Here is a 21,367-nt window from a genome sequence, read left to right as displayed (position 1 = left end):
AGGAAATGGGGGAGGAGCTAGGGCACTTGGCATATTCTAATTAAGTGTCATTTTTCGTCATACAGTAGAGGTAGCATGGTCCAAGCTATGTCCCACTTTGCGTATTCCCTAATTGCCATATGTCCATATTCCCATGTACTCAAATCCTCTATAGTGATTATTAGTGACTGACTAGGCCTACATGTTGTAGACTATTTTGCATTTTAACATATTTCGTCTATTACTTTATCAAATGTAATATTTGATTTATTACTTTTGAAATTATTTATGAGATGTTTATTGTCAGCTTCAGCATAAAAGCATAGAGGAAATGTATGATAAGATACTACATTTAGTCCCACAGTTAATTAAAATTAAAACTATACTTGAGCACTATACTGTACAGTATTCTCATATCAAGTCACAACCTGTGGTAGGTTACACTGTAGCTGAAGGGTGTCCTATGGATGTATTGTAGATTATGCCTTTGCATTCTGAAGGATATGAAATGACCAAATAAACTGAACAAAAATATAAACATAACATGTACAGTGTTGGTCCCATGTTTCATGAGCTGAAATAAAAGATCCCAGAAATGTTCCATACGCTCAAAAAACGTATTTCTTTCAAATGTTTTGCACATTTGTTTACATTCCTGTTACTGAGCATTTCTCCTTTGCCAAGATAATCCATACAACTGACCGGTGTGGCATATCAAGAAGCTGATTAAACAGCATGATCATTACACTGGTGCATCTTGTGCTGGAGACAATAAAAGGCCACTCTCAAATGTGCAGTTTTGTCACAACACAATGTCATAGATGTCTCAAGTTTTGAAGGAGCGTGCAATTGGCATGCTGACTTCAGGAATGTACACCAGAGTTGTTGCCAGAGAATTCTCTACCATAAGCCGGTTCCAATGTTGTTTTAGAGAATTTCAGCAGTACATCCAACCGGCCTTAAAACCGTAGACCACGTGTAACTACGCCAGCCCAGGACCTCCACATCCGGCTTCTTCACCTGTGGGATCGTCTTAGACCAACCACCCGGACAGCTGATGAAACTGTGGGTTTGCACAACCAAATCATTTCTACACAAACTGTCAGAAACTGTCTCAAGCTCCTCTATGTGCTTATCGTCCTCACCAGGGTCTTGACCTGCTTGCAGTTTGGCGCCGTAGCCAACTGCAGTTGGCAAATGCTCACCTTCGATGGCCGCTGGCACGCTGGAGAAGTGTACTCTTCACGGATTAATCCTGGTTTCAGCTGTACCGCACAGATGGCAGACAGATGCCGTGATGAGATTCTGAAATCCATTGCTGTGCCATTCATCCGCCGCTATCACTTCATGTTTCAGCATGATAATACACAGCCCCATGTCACAAGAATCTGTACACAATTCCAGGAGGCTGAAAATGTTCCAGTTCTTCCATGGCCTGTATATTCACCAGACATGTCACCCATGTTTGGGATGCTCTGGATAGACATATATGACAGTGTGTTCCAGTTCCCGCCAATATCCAGCAACTTCGCACAGCCATTAAAGAGGAGTGGGATCACATTCCCCAGGGCACAATCAACAGCTTGATCAACTGTATGTGAAGGAGATGTGTCGCTCTGAATGAATCAAATGATGGTCACACCAGATAATCACTGGTTTTCTGATCCACGCGCCTACCTTTTTTAAAGGTGTCTGTGACCAACAGATGCATATCTGTATTCCCAGGCCTAATGAATTTATATAAATTAACTGATTTCCTTATATAAACTGTAACTCTTTGAAATTGTTGCATGTTGTGAATATATTTTTGTTCAGTGTATTTACTCATTAGTAACATAAATGACTGCGTGAAAAGAAGGAAGCCTGTACAGAATATAAATATTTGAATGTTTGCAATAAAACATTAAAGTAATACTGAAAAAAAATGTGCAAAGAAATGTACTTTTTGTCCTAAATACAAAGCATTATGTTTGGGGCAAATCAAACACAACATTTTGTAGAATTTCGCCACAACTTCACTGAGTACCACTCTTCATATTTTCATCATGGTGGTGGCTGCATCATGTTATGGGTATGCTTGTTATCGGCAAGGACTAGGGAGATTTTTTAGGATAAAAAGAAACGGAGTAGATCTAAGCACAGGCAAAATCCTATAGGAAAACTTGGTTCAGTCTGCTTTCCACACTGGAAGACAAATTCACCTTTCAGCTGGACAATTACCTCAAACACAAGGCCAATATACAGTGGAGCTGCTGACCAAGACAACTTTGAATGTTCCTGGGTGGCCTAGTTACAGTTCTTACTTTAATCAGCTTGAAATTCTATGGAAAGACTTAAAAACGGCTGTCTAAAAAAATGATCAACAACCAACTTGACAGAGCTTGAAGAATTCTTTAAAGAATAATGGACAAATATTGTACAATCCAGATTTACCCAGAACAACTCACAGCTGTAATCGCTGCCAAAAGTGATTCTAACATGTATTGTCTGAAGGGGTTGAATACCTATCTAATCAAGATATATTAGTGTTTTATTTTCCATATATATTTTTTTTACAATGTTAGAATTTTTCTTATACTTTGGCATTAGAGTATTTTGGGTAGATCGTTGACAAAAAAAATCAAACGTAATCCATTTTAATCTCACTCTGTAACGTCACAAAATGTGGAAAAAGTCAATGAATACTTTCTGAATGCACTGTATGTGGCCACATTATTATAGGATGACTTGGGAGAATGATGATCCGCAACAGACAGCGCATCTCAGCATCAGAAGTAAAAATACAGAGACTGGCCTGTTACTGTGCCTTTCTAGACCTTATAAACTGTCGAGAGTAGGACCACAACTGATCCAAATGGAATGCCTGCAGCAATACAACTTGCAGCAATACATTCTCTCCTTAGCACTGACACTGGCCCTGCATAGCGCAAACACTCAAACCGCTGCTGTTGGGTAAGATTAGGTTGTTCCTACTACACATTGATTTAAAAGGCAGTCCATACACGCCCCGCACTTCCCGCTATGGTTAACATTAGAAGCTGGGGAGGGTAAACTCATCCTAGTTTTGAAGGGAATTGCTGACTATTGCTCCCCATGCTGTGTTGTTGAATAGAGACATATTTTAGAGAAGAGCTCCCTCTTCTGCCTTCCATGCAAACTTACAAGTGTGTGTGTGTGTGTGTGTGTGTGTGAGAGAGAGAGAGAGAGTGGGGGAGTAAACTGTGACGTTATACGATTGTTAATCGCTCGTGGACAAATGAAACGGCGAGAATCTGTAGTTCCTGGTTTGGGTTTTTCATCGATGATTATGCTTGATCTGAAAATGTGGTCCGAGGAGCCGTATGGGTGGTGTGACGCCAATTCGTTGCCTTGGGAGGCACAGAGGCCAAAATTGAGCTCTGTACTGCATCGCTGTATGCCTCTCAAATGTTGTAACAACGTGGAGAGCTCTGTATAGCTCAGTATTGACATGATTGGTTGACGGCAAGTGAGGGCGGGAGGTCCTGTATAAACAAACTCACTCCTTGACAACTTCCTTCATAGCAGCTCATGGACAGGTAGCGACTGGAATGAGCTGTAAAAAAAAAGTAAAAAAAACACTCAAACTGGACCGTTTCTATCTCCATCTCTCCATTTAAAGACTCAATCATGGACACTCTTATTGACAGTTGTGGCTTCTTCGCGTGATGTATTGTTGTCTCTCTGGTTTCTTGTTGTGGTCTTGTCGTGATGTGTGTTTTGTACTATATTTTGAATCCCAGCTTCCGTCCCTGCAGGAAGCCTTTTGCTAGCCCATCATTGTATATAATAATTTGTTCTTAATTAACTGACTTGCCTAGTTAAATAAATAAAAACAGCTCTGCGCTGCTCGGCGAAGCACAACAAGTATAAATGCCCTGATTTATGCAGAGGCCAAGGAAATAAAACATGGATTTTTTTTGCCCGTGCTACAGATGGCTATATCGGTCTGCTAATACAGAACCAGTAAAGGCCCAGTATGCTATTTTTGGGAAAACATCTAATGTAATTTTTTTTTTTTTATATAATTTTTTTTAAACGATTTTTCAGTGGTTGAATGCTTGTTTCTGATTGGCTTGAAGGTCATTCTAGAGCCTGCATTATTTTCCTTTATTCAATGGGTGGGTCTAATCTTGAATGCTGATTGGTTAAAATCGCATTCCAGCCTGTGTCTATTCTGCAAGTTACCACCAGCTAAATCTATGACTGAATTGCCTTTACTTTATCTCCACTATAAAAAGCATCTAGACATTATCTCACTATTCTTTTAAACTAACATTAGGTTTTCAAAAGCAGAGATTTGTATAAACCTTGCTTTCTGTCTCTCCGACATTTGTAACATTGTTTCAATATTCAAATTTGGTCTCCAGCTGTCCCATAGTAATGAACATGTCAGGAGTCGGAACCAAACGGACAGACAGGTAGCGTTTCTCAGCCAGTGGAAATCATGAATCAGCTGGCATATTTTTTGGGGATATATACAAAGAAATGTCAACTGAAAAAAGGTCAAACGAAATGAAGTGTAGCTAGTTTGCAGTCTTTCCAGCTTCAGTTTGAAGTGATTGTGTTAGCTGTGTCGTTAGCTAGCTCCTCTGAACAACAGTGTCCTGACGTGTGAGCACATTTTCTATGCCAGGCGAAATTGCGCCTCATTAGCTCATTGTTATGGATCTATCCAAATATATGTCACTAGAAAACAGCTCAAACGAATGCAAATTCAGTTACTTTGCTCTTATTCTGGCTGCACTTTTTAGTTGACTGTAAGTTAGCTGTAATTGGCTAGCTAGCAAGCAAGGGATAAGGACGTTGCCAGCCAGTATGGCAATGGAACATTTCGAACGAACGATAGATACAGAACAAAAAGACTGAACGACTGGGTCGCATCTCTGGCAACCGAACGGATAGAATGAACAACCAGTCGGCTTGGGTAGCAACCCTAGATTTGTGGCGGGACTATATCTTGTGGAATGATAAAATAATATTTCAGAAATATAACGTTTTTTTATGAAAATATGTCAATCATTACTTGAATATGTTGGTAACCCATTGTGTGAAAGTGATAATGCCCTCGAAGTCGGTGTTTGTAGGATATATTGGCCCGTTTTCCCGACCTTCGACTTCATCTCGTGCCTAACAACACCCGTGCCAATATATCCTACAAACACCGGCTTTAACGCATGGTATAATTGTACAGTACATATTCTATGTTTGAGCTGCTTTTGAAAGTAAAAGTCAAATTTAAAACATTGGCATTGTTGAATTCGATTTGTATAATGGCAAGCAAGGCAATGTTTTGTTTTGTACGCTTTGTACAAAATAATAAAACGCAGAACCACAGGATGTTTCTTAACATAACTCTTTATTAACTAGTTACAACTACATGTTAGCCTATCTCCAACCACGATCAACTGCCCATGACCTAACCGTCTGGGTGGTCTTAACCAATCACCGCACAGTATGATACGGCGGTAAAATGCATCCAATTATAATTCAGTATGTATTCACATATGAATATTACATCCCCCTTCTTTTAAACAAAATACAAATGTTTTACATATTCTAAGCTTTTCTTTTGGATACATGCTCTGTAGTTTGAACTCAAGGTAAGTAACCATTTATATTGCATAATACACCAACTGAATCAACATAGACTCTGAAACAATGATCCAACTTTTCAAACAAGGGATTCTCAGCAACTCAGCTTTCACTGTAGAAATGACATCTTAACATTTCAAACAAATACAATACCAAAGCATGTCAAGTGAACTTTCAATAACAAGTTTACAGTCTGGAACGCTTTTAGGGCAGCGATCCGCCTACACCCTTTGACATTTCACAGGTCGAGGACAGCTCTGGGCTTGACCTCTCTTCCTGACCTTGTGCGATATGATGTTGAGCATGCTTCTGTGTCAGTCAACAGCTCTTGTGGTGTTGCAGGTAAGTGTGGTGTATGTTGTGCTGTGTGTGTGTTTAGTCCATCACGTTCTCTTTCAGGGGAACAGTTCATCTCATCAGTGTGTTGTTCTTTTGTGTTCAGTAAGTGACGACGATTGCGGCGGTACACTGCTCCTTCTGCTGTGCGGACGTGATATGAACGTTCAGTGTCAGCTGGCTGGATGACGACTGCTGGTTTCCAGAGGCCATGCTCCTGGATTCTAACTGACTCTCCGCCCGATCAGTGGTGGCAGTGGTCTAGCTGACCTGTCGTAGTATCGCTTTTGTTGTTGTTGTCTCTGTGCACGTTTTTCATGCATTTCCTTGTAGCTGACGACCTCAGGTTGCAGCTGCTGGTTGGTGCTGGGAAGGGTTGAGCGAAGTCTGCGGCTCATCAACAGCTGGGCTGGTGATTTGAAATTGTCAACTGGAGTGTTGCGGTATTCAAGGAGACTGAGGTAGGGGTCTCTCTTGTCTGCTTTTGCTTTGTCCATGAGTGATTTAGCAATCTGCACAGATTTTTCAGCAAGGCCATTACTTTGAGGGTAATGTGGGCTTGTGGTGACATGTGTGAACTCCCATGCTTTTGTGAAGGATTCAAACTCATTTGATTTGTAACAGGGCCCATTGTCAGATATTAAAGTCTCTACAATGCCATGCCTGGCAAAGGCTGCTTTCAGCTTGTGTATCACAGCTGCAGATGTGGTGCTGTGAAGCTTGTCGAGTTCGAAGTATCTGCTGTAGTAGTCCACTGTTACAATGTAGTCCTCGTTGTTCCAGGTGAACAGATCGGTTGCCACAACCTGCCAGGGTCGGTCTGGGATACAGTGAGGTAACATTGGCTCTTTGGTGTTTGAGGGGCGTCTTTCAAGACAGATGGTGCATCTACCAACAATGTCCTCTATTTGTTTGCACATTCCAGGCCAAAACAAAATGTCCCGTGCTCTCTGTTTGCACTTTTCCATGCCCATGTGTCCAGCATGGATCTTTGTCAAAATCTCTTCTCTGAGACTGGTAGGAATAATGATTTTCTCTCCTTTGAAAATGATTCCGTTGATCTGTGATAGTTCATCACGATGGTTCCAGAATTCTGAGACGCTCTGAGGGCATTTTCTCCTCTCCTCAGGCCATCCATCCTGTATGACTTCCCTCAGCTGTGTGAGTTGTGAGTCCTTGTCTGTTTCAGCTTGGATCTCCTTCAGTTTCGTGTCACTAACTGGTAAGTTGCTGTACACAGTGTGCACTTGCATGTCCATGCCCTCACTGAGGCTGCTGTCCTTGTAGGTAAGAAACTTCCTGGAGAGTGTGTCTGCGACAGGGATGTCTTTGCCTGGACGGTGAGTGATTGTGAAGTCATGATTGACTCAAGGGGCTTGTGGTCGGATTCCACAATGACTTGTCGTCCATATACGTACTGATGGAAACGTTTACATCCGAACAGAATGGCATAGAGCTCCTTTTCGATTTGAGCGTAGTTGATTTCACAGTCTGTGAGAGATTTGGAAGCGTAGCCGATGGGCTTTCCTTCTTGCAGTAGCACTGCACCTAGTCCATACTTCGACGCGTCCACTTGGAGTCTGAGCTCTTTGTTGGGGTCGTAGTAGGCAAGGATTGGTCCTGGTTCTCTCGTGATCAAGTCTTTCACATTCTGGAAAGCAATGTCGTGTTGCTTGTCCCAAAGAAACTCACTGGACTGCTTTAGCAGTTGACGCAGGGGTGCATTAGCATTGGAGAGGCTGGGTGCGAACTTGGCTAAGTAGTTGACCATGCCAAGCACTGTTTCCAGCTCTGCACGGTTCTTTGGTGGCTCCATTTCTTTGGTATTGTATTTGTTTGAAATGTTAAGATGTCATTTCTACAGTGAAAGCTGAGTTGCTGAGAATCCCTTGTTTGAAAAGTTGGATCATTGTTTCAGAGTCTATGTTGATTCAGTTGGTGTATTATGCAATATAAATGGTTACTTACCTTGAGTTCAAACTACAGAGCATGTATCCAAAAGAAAAGCTTAGAATATGTAAAACATTTGTATTTTGCATAATCACAGTCTTTCACAAGCAGACGCAGCTCAGTCACAAACTGGTCAAAAGACTCGCTAGCTCCCTGTACTTTCTCATGGAATTTGTACCTAGCGAAAATTGTATTAGTCTTCGGCACAACATATGCTTCAAAACGATCGTAGTATGTTTTCAGTACCTTTGATTCAGCCTCGGTAAGTGTCCATGTGTTGTAAATATCTCTCCCTTTTTCACCGATCCAGAGGAGCAGGTAGCTGCACTTTTCCTCTTCTCCTCTTTCCTTCAGGGGACCCGTGAACATTAGCTCCACATGCTGTTTGTACTTACGCCATGCATCGGGTAAGTTTGTAGACTCCCAGTCCATTCGAGGTGAAGGAACTCCAGAAAAATCCATCTTTTAAGACCATTTACTCTGACACCATGTTTTGTTTTGTACGCTTTGTACAAAATAATAAAACGCAGAACCACAGGATGTTTCTTAACATAACTCTTTATTAACTAGTTACAACTACATGTTAGCCTATCTCCAACCACGATCAACTGCCCATGACCTAACCGTCTGGGTGGTCTTAACCAATCACCGCACAGTATGATACGGCGGTAAAATGCATCCAATTATAATTCAGTATGTATTCACATATGAATATTACAGGCAACTGATGGTTTGGTTAGATATACTAGCAAGTTTGGTTACATTAGTTTGGCAACTAATGTAGCTATTAAACTTGCTAGCTAGCTACTTAGTGGATGTTGAACACATTTCTTTGGACAAAGTCAAGGGCAGGCAAACCGTGCCAATATATCCTCCAAACACTGACTTTAAGGGCATTATCACCAACATATTCAAATAATGATTGACATATTTTTATTAAAAACATAATTTTAATTAATGTATTAATACTATTTCATTATTCCACGAGATATTATATAATACAATAGTCCAGATGCAAATTTAGGGTTGCTACCCAAGCTGGCTGGTCGTTCCTTCTATCGGTTCGGTTGCCAGAGACACGACCCAGTCATTAAGTCTTTTTATTTATATTTTTTCTATATATTTTTTTACCCATTTTTCTCCCCAATTTCGTGATATCCAATTGGTAGTTACAGTCTTGTCCCATTGCTGCAACTCCTGTACGGACTTGGGAGAGGCCAAGGTCGAGAGTCATATGTCCTCCGAAACACGACCCTGCCAAGCTGCACTGCATCTTGACACACTGCTTGCTTAACCTGGAAGCCAGCCGCACCAATGTGTCGGGAGGAAACACTGTCCAACTGACGACCATGTCAGTGTGCATGCGCCCAGCCCGTCTCAGGAGTCACTAGAGTGCGAAAGGACAAGGACATCCCGGCCGGCCAGACCCTCCCCTAACCCGGACGACGCTGGGCCAATTATGTGCCGCCTCATGGGTGTCCCGGTCCAGTCCAGGAGACCCAGTGCAATGCAGTCCCTTATACCACTGCGCCACTCGGGAGGCCCTTGATAAGTCTTTTTGTTCTAAGTCTATGGACGTGATATTCAATTGGTAGTCGTTCTTTCTAAATGTTCCGCTGACATGATGGCTGGCAACGTTCTTTCCCTTGCTAGCTAGCCAACTTTGGCTAACACAGTCACTCACGTCAAACAGTGCAGCCAGAATAACAGCAAAGTAGCTGCATTTGAGTTTGTTTAAGCTGTTTTCTAGTGAATTATTTTGGGACACATCCCAAACAATGAGCTAATGATGTGAGATTTCACCTGGCGTAGAACATTTGCTCTCTCACCAAGATCAGAGGCAGTAGGGATGATCATCAAAGCTGGGACCGAGAGACTGAAAAACAGCTTCTATCTTAAGGCCATCAAACTGTTAAACAGCCATCACTAACATTGAGTGGCTGCTGCCAACATACTGACTCTAATCTCTAGCCACTTTAATAATTACAAATTGGATGTAATAAATGTATCACTAGTCACTTTAAACAATGCCACTTTATAAAATGTTTACATACCCTACATTACTCATCTCATATGTATATACTGTACTCTATACCATCTACTGCATCTTGCCTATGCCGTTCGGCCATCGCTCATCCATATATTTATATGTACATATTCTTATTAATTCCTTTACACTTGTGTGTATCAGGTAGCTGTTGTGAAATTGTTAGATTACTTGTTAGATATTACTGCATGGTCAGAACTAGAAGCACAAACATTTCGCTACACTCGCATTAACATCTGCTAACCATGTGTATGTGAACAATAAAATTTGACTTGATTTGATTTGACCAGCGATGTTCTCTTGATAAGTGCGTGAATTGGACCATTTTCCTGTCCTGTTAAGCATTCAAAATGTAACAAGTACTTTTTGGGTGTCAGCGAAAATGTATGGAGTAAAAAGTACATAATTATTTTTAGGAATGCAGTGAAGTAAAAGTAAAAGTAGTCAAAAAATATAAATAGTAAAGTAAAGTACATATACCCTAAGTAGTACTGAAGTACTTTACACCACTGATATATATATACAAAGCAATGTCAATAGAAAAACACAAAATGCAGTTAGTTTGCTGTTATTGCAGCTTTAGTTTGAAGTGATTGTGTTTGCTTTGAAACGTTAGCTATCTTTTTTAACAGTGCCATGGTGGACTCACTAAACACACATGCGTCATTTGTAAATGTCTGAGTGTTGGTGTGTTCCCCTGGCTAGCCGTAAATAACATAAAAAATAAGAAAACGGTGCCGTCTGGTTTGATTAATATAAAGAATGTGAAATGATTTATACTTTTACTTTGGATACTTGAATATATTTTAGTAATTACATTTACTTTTGATACTTAAGTATATTTAAAACCAAATACTTTTAGACGTTTACTCAAGTAGGATTTTACTGGGATGACTTTCACTTCTGCTTGAGTCATTTTCTATTAAGGTATCTTTACCTTTACTCAGGTATGACAATTGGGTACTTTTTCCACCACTGGTATATAATATTAAAAATTATACTGATTCATGATTTCGATTGGCTGAGAAAAGCTCCCAGCCTGTCTGTCTCATCCCAACTCCCAACCTTCATTACTATGGGACAGCTGAAGATCGAATTTCAATATTGAAACAATGTTGCAAATGTCGGAGACAGACAGCAAAGTTAATACAAATCTCCACTGTTGAAAACCAAATGTTAGTCTAAAAGAAATGGGAGGTAATGTTTAGATGCGTTTTACAGTGTAGATCTAGTATATACATTGCCTGGCGTGGCTGATGAGACAGTGGATTGCACAGTCAGATGGAACAGAGTAAATAGGCAGTTCAATGTCATAGATTTAGCTGGTGGTAACTTGTGGAATAGACACTGGTTGGAATGCGGTTTTAGCCAATCAGCATCCAGGATTAGACCCACCCGTTGAGTAATAGCAAATGAACACACAAATGTGTGAAATTATAGCTATGGTATAAACGGGATAATCAACTTCGGGACTCTATGCCTTCTCCGGAAAATAATGCAACTCCGTGGAAGGTCAGTTACACTCGGTAGTGCGTAGTGGAACACACTTTCCACGTCGTTCATTATTTGCCATAGAATGCATAGCCCCTTGTAGAAATCCCTTTCTTATCCGATATAACTTCATTATCTGTTGTTATAAGGCTAGATAACTTTGAAGAGAAACTAGATCATCACAGCCAGTACTGAGCGGCATAGCTGCAAGAAGTAGGGGTGCTAAGGGTGCTGCAGCACCCCCTGAAAAATCGAAAGAATATAATAATATCACAGCACCCCCAACCCCAAACTACTTCCCGCGGCTAAGCTGAGCGGGTCATTCACCAAACACCACAGAACTGCCCATTTTCAACTCCCTCCACATGGGACACTGTCTGAAAATCAAACACTTGTGAAGGTGCAGTGCACCTTTTCCTTATTGAATTCCAGCCTTGGTAAAACAATTAAATCATCTTAATTTATAAAAACTAAAACAAATGTATTCTACAATGAATCAAAGTTTAACGTAGTTCATTTTGTGGAGTTGAACAGGAAACAATTGCATGTTTGCATGTGTGGCATAAAAAAACACAGAGGGCAAAACGCCCTAGACTAGGGTGTTGAGAACCGGTTAAGTCATACTACACACAAATACTACACAGATTTGTCGCAGATAATCATTGTAATTTCTTGCAGACATTTTTAAAAATAAAACATGGGTGTCTATTTTTTTTTTAAGAACAAAATGTCGGTTTGGAATGGTTTGTAACAGCGTGTAATTGGACCCACATTTATTAATAGGAACCAGAAAATGAGCCTGACAGCTATATCCCCCTCACTTACGGTTATAGGAAACAGATCTGGTGTAATTTAATTATCTGTTTATTTGAACCTTAATAAATCTTAATGATGGGGCTTGTTCTCCGAGCTGGGAGTCTGGGCAGCAGGCACCATGTGTTTATTGTAAGTGGGCGAGAGGACCCAAATTAGACCAAGAGCTAGTCCAGCTGAGAGGAAGGTGGAGAGGGCTTGGGTATGGCTATAGACCTATTATTGTTATCTTTACATGTTGGGGGTCTAGTCTGAGCAATGGTAAATCCCTCCTGTTGGATCTCTGCTTTGTGCTAGGAGTCTTCTGACAGATAGCCTAACAGATGGCTGAACACTCTTTCACTACATTCTTTCTCTATTTCAGTACACTGTCTGCTGGTCTTTATCAGTGCCAACCCAAGGTACTATTTGCAGATGGTAGAAATGAGATGCAAAAAAAGAGGTAAAGAAAGAATGGAGCAATTCTATTGCTAACACAGACGTTGCTAAGAATTTTCTGCAAAGTACAATTTTCTAAATTTCAGGGCCAAATCAACTGAAATCAAATTAAATGTTATTTGTCATATGCTTTGTAAACAACAGGTGTAGACTATTGGTTAACTATTTAACTAACTATTTAGCAGTCTTATTCATTGCTTGGGGGTAGAAGCTGTTCAGGGTCCTATTGGTTCCAGACTCAATTCAATTATTTGGATTTGACATTATTTAAATCTGATTTGGCCATTATTGTTTTTACATTTCATGGTTACCTAAATCACTTCCATTTATTTTTTGCTAGTTGTGGCAAAATGAAGCTTAAGTATGTAGTGGCTGTTTAAAGAAAACCAATCCATGGATTACAGTTTCTCTTAGCCCATAGACTACTTTCAGGGTGAAATAACATTAAGTTGTAAAATACTGAACTTCCTCTTTAATCACCACCAGTATTAAACATTGACAAAAAACTGTGGTTTCTTACATTGTAATTGTGTTATATTGTTACTAGCACTAATGTTAGCTAGTGTGATCATGGAAGCATGTGACCAAAACTGAAATGGGATTTTGATCAAAGTTATAAAAATGTATAAGAATGAGAATTGCTTAAGCAACCATGACAGTCACTGCAATTAGACCACCATTCAAACACTGGTCCTTAGTCACTGGGTTTGGTTATATGTAGGCTGTCTATTCATCATTCAACGCAGGCCAGATGTACAGTGAGTATATTTGCATTTACTATACACTCTCAATGAACCTATTAAAAGTCTGAACACTCTTGAACACCATACAGATATACTTACAAAAACAGAGTGTTTATGAGGGAAAGTAGGGGAGAGGGGCTGTCAAGAAATAATGTTCATATACTATAGCTGTACAATGAAAACCACTATTTGATTGATCACTTGAAACAACTATTTTCTGTAATTTAAGTCTAAGCATGCGTGTGTGTGTGTGTGTGTTTGCGTGCGTGCGTGCACACGCATGTGTGCCTGTATGTGTGTGTACATGTGTTTATGCACATATCTGTGAGTTAGTTTTTGGGTTGCTTTGCCTGACGATGACATCTGTTGTATGGCGCACACAATGCCGGAAGCCATATGTCTGCCATCGGGAGGAGAGCAGGGTCTAGGGGCCACCTAACTGGCTAAGAACTATTAGTCCCCAGGGTCCAGGGGCCCCAGGATAAAAGGGAGGCCGCAATATTATAGATGCAGAACTACATTTTCCAGAGCAAGTCTTCCATCCCATAGAGAGTATTGATAGGAGGGTCTGGATTTCATCAGAACTAGTACCCCAGCTCTCCGCAGAGAAAGGAACACTGTTAAATGTTATACCAGTGACAACTAGCTATTGTTTTTCTTCAGCAATCAGTGTGTGTGTGTGTGCGTACATGCATGTCCGTGTATGACTGTCTATGTGTGTGGAAGGAGCTAATGAAAACATTCTTTCATTTCAGGATCTGGCCTTTTCCTTTTTCTCTTCTAATTCGGGGAGAGGAACAATTTATTCAGCTCTGGTTGCCGTCGTCTGCTCTTCTGTCAGAGCCTGAGTTATTTGGACACTAGACTGTGGAGTCTGGGTGTACCTGTGTGATGGTGTCGTGTCTTTGGCTATGCCGGATTAAGTGATATGACATGCTATTCTATAAAATCCTTTCTCTGTAATTAATATTACCTGATTATGCTAATCAGGTAAATGTAATTAACTAGAAAGTCGGGGCACCACGAAAGAGTGTTTATAGAGCTGTTATCTTCCGAATAAACTCTTAAAGACCTAGTAATATTTTACATCAATAGCAGTCAATATTAATCGTCACCTAATTTCAGTCTCATCTGAAAGTTGTACATTCTTGGTTATCTTCACGAACCCTGGCTAACATATTGAATCAGCAATACAAAATTGGGTTTAATTATTTATTTACTAAATACCTAACTAATCACACAGAATTACATATACACAGAATGCAAATTATGTCATACAGAAAACTTCCCTGGGGGACGGAACCTGTATGACGTCTGGTTACACAAAGAGAGGGGGTTGGGCTTGAATGAAAGAGCGGGAAGACTGAGGAACAAAGGGAGAAGCTGTGCTATCGTAAATACAGTATCTTATGCATTTTAAATTACTGCCCATTTGGGAAAGGATATTGCACTAAATATTTACTCTGAGCTGCGCTTCGGTAGGTTGGTCGTAGATGCTGGCCGTGTTGGCCAACAGAGATCTTCCAGTCCTCGGAAGAATGTCACTGGTGGTAAATTGTATACGTTGTAGTATCTTCGTTGTGTGTTAGACTGGATATGTCGTCCGTCCTTTCCTAGCCCACGTTTACAGCTGCTGTTGCTAACTCAACGGCTAGGAGGTCTCACTTCTTTAGTGAATAAGAGTTCAAAGTTCATACCATTCACAACCAAAGCTCATGCTGAGGTGGCTTAGTTCTGTAGTTGACATGTTAGTCCTTTTTAACGTATGGACCGTCGTCCTATCGTCCTCGGAACAGGAGGTTACATTTTCGTCAAGGGCTTATATAGTGGAGGGAGAGAAGGGTGTGTTTCATAGTTTATAACCCATGTCTCTTCACAGGGGCGGGCCACTGATTGAGCAGGGCTCTAACCTTATGAAAACCCAATTCTCTCATTTGGAAGCTAAAATTACATTTAATCTTTTCACAAATAGTTTCATTTAAATTGCATTTAAATTGAACAACAATTCCATGTGAATCTGAAAGCTATAATGTGTAGACTTTCCCAGATACAGTTTATGTCGTCCTGTCATCAGTCATAATGTCTCAGATGACAACCGAACTGATATCATATTCATTAAGTACCAACGCATATTTTCAACTGGTTCTATTACCAAAATATGGTTCCTTTCCCCCCACTTGTTTGATGTTCCCAGACTCTCTATGTTTAACAAAGGCTATTCAAGAGTCCTTCAGTAGAGTCAGAGAGAGAGGGAAGGGAGAAATGTATTTATGGGGGGGGGGTCATAAACCTTACCCACAGGCCAACGTCATGACAATGGTGTGTTTGTGTATGTCTCTGTGTGTGTGTTAATAGACCGTGGTCTGTGAAAACACACTCCCCATATGCGGGGTTAAGCAAGACAAGGCATTGCACAGGTTATGGGTCAGAGGTAAATGGCTGGCGCTGGATTCACACAGGATTTCCACAACTTGCAAGGAGGGTGACGTTATCCACAGAGGGGCTACCACCTCTAACATGGTGAGATAGGGGACATCGACATCCCTGAAAGAGAGAAAGAAAGAGAGAGCTTGTGTGTGAGAGAGAAATACACAATAGAGAGAGAGAGATTTGCACCTAGCTACACCTAACAGAAGCCAGCTGGCCTGCCCCAACCAACCCAACCCTCAATGCAACCTGCAGCCATGACTCAAAACACACATGAAAGAGGCTACAATATGAGACAGGTGCAAACCTGAACTTCCATACATTTCTCATTTCATCCCATCCCTTAGAATAATGAATGACTTCAGTTAATGCCACTCTTTATGGAGAAATAATTTAGTGTGGAATATCAATGTATTAATATCATTTGAAAAATGTAACAAGCACCTAGCTATCAGTCATGAACACGTGCATTGCAACATTTGGCACAAACCACTTAAGGTTCATCAAACGACCCTACATGACAAGTGTGAATGGTTAAAAAACAAACCATGACCACTTGTATGGCTGCATAAACAGCCGCAGAGTTCTTTAGCACAGAGGCCCAGGAAGGAATGACATAGGCCATTAGTGAGTCATTAGGATTAATAGATGGGTAAATGCATCGCTAACGGGGCTTGTGATTAACCACTTTACAGAGCCATGTTTTGCTTATTTTACTCACTCACAGCGGCCATGTGCGCGTGGAGATGGAGGGCAGCAAAAGCAACATCGCGGATGCCAGAACGACAAAACCATTAAGGCGGACATCTCATGCAAAGAGAGCGAGAGAGTTTTTAATCTGATGAGACACAAAGGTGAGACATGGTGACCTTACAACCCTCTCTAGGAGATATAGAGGTTGAAACTGAATCAAAAAGATTATATTGACAATCATATACGTGTTTGTCACCCACAGACCTTATTTTCAGATTGTTCCTCCCTGCACGGTTACATCAAATATGGCAGATGCTTATCCAGGGGTTGGGAAAGGGAAAGGGGGATACCTTGTCAGTTGTCCAACAATGTATTCAACTGAAATGTGTCTTCCGCATTTAAGTTAACCCCTCTGAATCAGAGAGGTGCGGGTTGACTTGTTTTGGATCAGTAGTGTGAAAGGGTATTTGAGTGGTAGACGTTTAGCCCAGGAAAACAGCACAAAGTAATAGCTCTTGTTGGATCTTGTGGATTTAGGCTTATTCAGTCAAAGTCATATCTAACAATTAAAGCTAGAATGCTTAGTTTCTACATCCATTTTTGGACTTATATATTTATGATAGAGTAACGTGGGGTAACTAGCCCCCCCACCCCCCTCCACCGTCATTCTCACAGGAAACCACTTTATGTCACAAAAAGAATGCCCAACACTTTCCATGGCTACCACTACTGTCTCATCAACAAAATGTTAGTCACTCTAACAAAATCATTCTGAGGTAAGCTGATCTATTATTTTGTCATTTATAAAAAGTTATACATAATCTAATTAAGTTAGATCTATTAACCTTCTATATACAGTACCAGTCAAAAGTAAAAGTAGCCACCCTTTGCCTTGATGATAGCTTTGCACATTCTTGGCATTCTCTCAACCAGCTTCATGAGGTAGTCACCTGGAATGCATTTCAATTAACATTGTTAAAAGTTAATTTGGGGATTTTTTTTCCTTCTTAATGCGTTTGAGCCAATCAGTTGTGTTGTGACAAGGTATGCAGCAGATAGCCCTCTTTGGTAAAATACCAAGTCCATATTATGGCAAGAACAGCTCAAATAAGCAAAGAGAAACGACAATCCATCATTACTTTAAGACATGAAGGTCAGTCAATCTGGAAAATGGCAAGAACTTTGAAAGTTTCTTCAAGTGCAGTCGTAAAAACCATGATGCACTATGACGAAACTGGCTCTCATGAGGACTTCCACAGGAAAGGAAGACCGAGAGTTACCTCTGCTGCAGAGGATAAGTTTATGAGAGTTACCAGCCTCAGAAATTGCAGCCCAAATAAATACTTCACATAGTTCAGGTAACAGACACATCTCAACATCAGGCCTTCATGGTCGAATTGCTGCAAAGAAACCACTACTGAAGGACACCAATAAGAAGAAGAGAATTGCTTGGGCCAAGAAACGCGAGCAATTGACATTATGAGTTTGATGAGTCCAAATTTGAGATTTTTGGTTCCAACCGCCATTTCTCTGTGAGATGCAGAATAGGTGAATGGATGATCTCTGCATGTGTGGTTCCCACCGTGAAGCATGGAAGAGGAGGTGTGATGGTGGTGGTGGTGGGGGGGGAGGGGGGTGCTTTGGTGGTGATACTATCAGTGATTTATTTGCATTCTGAAGCGATACACCATCCCATCTGTTTTGCACTTAGTGGGACTATCATTTGTTTTTCCAACAGGACAATGACCCAAAACACACCTCGAGACTGTGTAAGGGCTATTTGACCGAGAAGGAAAGTGATGGAGTGCAGCATCAGATGACCTGGCCTCCACAATCACCCAACGTCAACCCAATTGAGATGGTTTGGGATGAGTTGGACCGCAGAGTGAAGGAAAAGCACCCAACAAGTGTTCAGCATATGTGGGAACTCCTTCAAGACTGTTGGAAAAGCATTCCTCATGAAGCTGATTGAGAGAATGCCAAGAGTGTGCAACGCTCATCAAGGCAAAGGGTGGCTACTTTAAAGAATCTCAAATATAAAATATATTTTGATTTGTTAACACTTTTTGGGTTACTACATGATTCCATATGTGTTATTTCATAGTTTTGAAATCTTCACTATTATTCTACAATATAGAAAATAGTAAAAATAAAGATAAACCCTTGAATAGGTACTGTAGGTGTGTCCAAACTTTTGACAGGTACTGTATATATACATATTATATAAACAGTGCATTCGGAAAGTATTCAGACCCCTTGACTTTTTCCAAATTTTGTTACGTTACAGTCTTATTCTAAAATTGATCAAATCATTTTTTCCCCTCATCAATCTACAAACAATACCCCATAATGATAAAGCAAAAACAGGTTTTTAGACATTTTTGCAAATGTATAAAATACTGAAATATCACATTTACATAAGTATTCATACCCTTTACTTAGTACATTGTTGAAGCGCCTTAGGCAGCGATTACAGCCTCGAGTCTTCTTTGGTATGACGCTACTAGCTTGGCACAACTGTATTTGGGGATTTTCTCCCATTCCTCTCTGCATATCCTCTCAAGCTCTGTCAGGTTGGATGGGGAGCGTTGCTGCACAGCTATTTTCAGGTCTCTCCAGAGATGTTCGATCGGGTTCAAGTCCAGGCTCTGGCTAGGCCACTCAAGGAAATTCAGAGACTTGTCCCGAAGCCACTCCTGCGTTGTCTTGGCTGTGTGCTTAGGGTCATTGACCTGTTGGAAGGCGAACCTTCACCCTAGTCTGAGGTCCTGAGAGCTCTGGTGCAGGTTTTCATCAAGGATCTCGCTGTATTTTGCCTTGATCCTTACTAGTTTCCCAGTCTCTGCCACTGAAAAACATCCCCACAGCATGTTGCTGCCACCACCATGCTTCACTGTAGGGATGGTGCCAGGTTTCCTCCAGATGTGACACTTGCCATTCTGGCCAAAGAGTTCAATCTTGGTTTCATCAGACCAGAGAATCTTGTAACTCATGGTCTGAGAGTCTTTAGGTGCCTTTTGGAAAACTCCAAGTGCCTTTTACTGAGGAGTGGCCACTCTACCATAAAGGCCTGATTGGTGGAGTGCTTCTGAGATGGTTGTCCTTCTGGAAGGTTCTCCTATCTCCACAGAGGAACTCTGGAGCTCTTTCAGAGTGACCATCGGGTTCTTGGTCACCTAACTGACTAAGGCCCTTCTCCCCCGATTGCTCAGTTTGGCCGGATGGACAGCTCTAGGAAGAGTCTTGGTGGTTCCAAACTTCTTCCATTTTAGAATGATGGAGGCCACTATGTTCTTAGTGACCTTCAATGCTACAGAAATTGTTTGGTACCCTTCCCCAGATCTGTACCTCGACACAATCCTGTCTCGGAGCTCTATGAACAATTCATTCAACCTCATGGCTTGGTTTTTGCGCTGACATGGACTGTCAACTGTGGGACCTTATAGACAGGTGTGTGCCTTTACAAATCATGTCCAATCAAATGAATTTACCACAGGTAGACTCAAGTCAAGTTGTAGAAGCATCTCAAGGATGATCAATGGAACAGGATGCACCTGAGCCGAATTTCGAGTCTCATAGCAAAGTGTCTGAGGTTTACCATAAATACCATAAGGTATTTCTGTTTTTATATTTAATACATTTGAAAAATGTTCTAAAAACCTGTTTTTGCTTTGTCATTATGGGGTATTGTGTGTAGATTGCTGATAATTGTTTTTTATTTAATACATTTTAGAATAAGGCTGTAACATAACAAAATGTTGAAAAAGTCAAGGTGTCAATACTTTCTGAAGGCACTGTGTATATACCATTAGGGGAGCTTAAAGATAAATAATCCACTTGTTTATGGAAAGCAGTAAAATTGAAGGTGAGTGTGTTGGGGGTAACTCCCCCCCTGGCAATCCAGTGTAAGCCAATGGTACCTAAATGAGAATTTTGCAAATAATGTCCAAGTCATGTCCAAATCATCCACAAGAAACTTAATTGAGTTACACAGTAATTTTTTTTAGATACTTTAGGATGATTTGGACATGATTTGGCATGAAAATGTAAAGATGGACCTTACATCAAAACCTTATCATAGTGAGGATATTATTAGTGAGATGGGCAATGCTATTTTGTTTCAATATTTTATTGATTTAATTAAAATAAGATAGCTAGACTTTAACTTTTAAGAGTTAATTACAAAAAAAAATGGAAAAATTGATTTAAAAAATTCACACACAGCCTATATATCCATACATAGACACAAACTATCTGTCACGGCTTCTGCCGAAGTTGGTCCCTCTCCTTGTTCGGGCTGCGTTCGGCGTCACCGGCCTTCTAGCCCTCGCTGATCCGCTTTTCATTTTCCTTTTGTTTTGTCTTTGTCTTACACACCTGGTTTCAATCCCCCAATTACTTGTTCATTATTTAACCCTCTGTTCCCCCATGTTTGTTTGTGAGTAATTGTTTATCTTGTATACGGTCCATTATTGTGGGCTAGGTATATTGTGCTGTATTTTGTGAATCTTGAGTAAATTACTTTGATTACTCATATATGCTGTCCTGTGCCTGACTCTCTACACCAGCTACACACAGGCCGATTACACTATCTAGGTCAGATAGGGGAGAGGTGTTGTGTCATGAGGTGTTGCTTCATCTGTTTTTGAAACCAGGTTTGCTGTTCATTTGAGCAATACGAGATGGGAGTTACCCCACGTTACCCAATATGTTAGTTGATTGTTGAAGAATATCATTTATAAATGCCTCATGAGCTTAGTTTAACTGTCATACCCCATCAGAACCTGAAATGTAAGCTTGTTTTACTCCAATGTTAGTGAACAATGTAAATGTAATC

Source organism: Salmo salar, chromosome ssa04, assembly GCF_905237065.1.
Source record: "Salmo salar chromosome ssa04, Ssal_v3.1, whole genome shotgun sequence".
In the NCBI taxonomy this organism is placed as follows: Eukaryota; Metazoa; Chordata; class Actinopteri; order Salmoniformes; family Salmonidae; genus Salmo; species Salmo salar.
The sequence above is the reverse complement of the archived record's forward strand: the minus strand, read 5'-3'. Positions refer to the sequence as shown.